The 1,921-nt window shown below is 64.8% G+C and overlaps 1 protein-coding gene across 3 annotated transcripts in view; it reads right to left on the bottom strand.

Annotated features, from left to right (window-relative positions):
- The window catches only part of CPXM2 (carboxypeptidase X (M14 family), member 2), a 77,879-nt gene that overhangs the window by 66,204 nt on the left and 9,754 nt on the right, over positions 1-1,921 (bottom strand). Inside the window, exon 1 of one of the 3 annotated variants that reach the window (XM_012723885.1) lies at positions 1,855-1,915. The exons of the other annotated variants lie outside the window; for them this stretch is intronic. The gene's annotated coding sequence lies outside the window, so the exon portion shown is untranslated. Of the gene's footprint in view, positions 1-1,854; positions 1,916-1,921 lie in introns of those variants that run through there. 3 annotated transcript variants of the gene reach the window in all.

The following is a 1,921-nucleotide window of genomic DNA, read 5'->3' as shown; positions in this document are numbered from 1 at the left end:
CCAAGGTGGGCGAGCTGCTGCTCACGGGTCCCGGCCCCTCCTGCCGGACATCACCCCGTCTCCCCACACGGGCTCCAGGGTGCAGAGTTCCACTGCCCACACCCGGAAAGTACGCGCTAAACGTCTCTCCTGGCTTGCCTAGTTTGGGGGGAGCCTGTGAAGTCCCCCCCCATGATTCACTGGAAACGCGTGCTGAGATCACACAGGCCTGAGGGAGCCCTGAAGATGAGCTTCAGGCGGTCTGCAGTTTGGGGACCAGAGACCCAGCTCTCAGCACATGTGACGACTTTCTCAAAGTCCCCAACTTCTGTGGGGTCCGGGGGCGGGGAGATGGGGGGGCCAGTGTCCTGCTCTGTCTCCCCAAGGCCTCACCCAGCACCCACAGCAGGGGGTCAGTTCACAGAAGGGTCAGCACCTGCTGACCCAACAGAAGCCTTAGCTGAAAACTTCCCCGAGTGACCCCTGACACGGTCAGGCGGGGGCCCCCGGCTTCACCTTCCTGTGTGCAGACAGCACCCGTGCAGAGGCGGCGTCTGAGCCCCGACCGTCGGGTCTAGGCCCAGACCCGGGTGTTCGGCGCGGCGGCACACTAAGTCTGGGGCGTCTTTCAAGCCCCCCAGCCCTGCGGCCCCTCAGTCGATACCAGATCCTACTGTGTGTGTCTCCTACCCTCCCCATCACGCCCAGCACTCGGCCCACCCAGAGCAGACACTCACGGAGAAAGTCGCGGGCGGATTTGAGTCAAACAAGGGCTGGCCCTACAAGCACAGGAACAGGGCCGCGAGGGGCTATGCAAGTTTCTTGTATGTCAGAACCGCGGGCTCCGTCCACTAAAGTCCGGAAGAGCCGCTGTCTCCGGAGCGCCGAGGAGCTAGAGCATCGTCCACGCAGCTCCCGACGGAGCACGGCGCAGGCTCGGCCTCTCCAGCCCCATGCCTGCTAAGCCACGCCACTCTGAGAGCCCGTAAGCCCCCAGATAATGTTGGAAATTCTGGAAGCTTCCTTTCAGGGTGATAGGACTCACAGAACTGCTTGCCCACTCACGGCGTCACCCCGACAAAAAAACCCAGCAGGGCCCCAGACGGCAGAGCTCGGCCCCCACACCTCCCTGGCAGCTGACTGCCAGTTCACTGACAGTCACCCAAACACATGCCCCCAGGCCAGAGCTGTGAATCGCCCAGCACAGCCCTGCAAGCTCCCTGGGGTTAAAAGACTGGGACCTGGCGCTGGAACATCCGGAACAATTCAGAGAAATCCCCCGCCCCCCGCCCCTCGAGAGCAGGGCCTAGCTGGAAGCCCCTTCTGCTGGGAAGTGGGTTTGCCGTGGGGTCTCACTGGCGCTGTGCCCTCTCCTGAGTGCCAGAGGCCGAGTCCCGGACGGAGGCTGCAGGGCACCCTGCCCGCCCCAGGTGGGCAGAGGATGCCAGGGTCCCCAGAGGGCAGGGGGAAAGTTGCTGAGCGAGCCCCTGGCCGGTGAGGGACCCTGCTGGGCCTTCCCCTGTGCCGACACAGGCCAGCCTTTCACACGGCCAAGTCGGAAACTCACTCTCTGAAAACGCCTGCAGGAAGAATGAAGAAGTGGGCAGAGGAGAGAAGTGTCTGGCAGAAAGGGCCGGTGCCCAGTCAGTCAAACTTGGGACAAGGGGGCCCCAGCTCCCCAGGCAGCTCCCCAGAGCAGGGCTCCTTAGGCTGGAGTTCGGGAGTTTGTGGGGCGCGGGTGTACCTGGGGCCTGCGCCAGGCAGGGGTGCTCATGGGGTTCTCAGCCCACACCCCCGGGCAGAGAGCCTGGGCCCCCACTGCCGGTGAGGCTCCAGCAAGGCACCCCCCCCCACCCGGGGCGGAAAGTGGTTTACCTGGCGGAGGTGCCTCCAGAGCCACCTCCTCGCGCCTGGCCGCCTTCTTGGGCTCCCGCGGGCGCGG

Source organism: Condylura cristata, unplaced genomic scaffold, assembly GCF_000260355.1.
Source record: "Condylura cristata isolate star-nosed mole 26May11 unplaced genomic scaffold, ConCri1.0 scaffold00011, whole genome shotgun sequence".
NCBI lineage: Eukaryota > Metazoa > Chordata > Mammalia > Eulipotyphla > Talpidae > Condylura > Condylura cristata.
The sequence above is the reverse complement of the archived record's forward strand: the minus strand, read 5'-3'. Positions and strand labels throughout refer to the sequence as shown.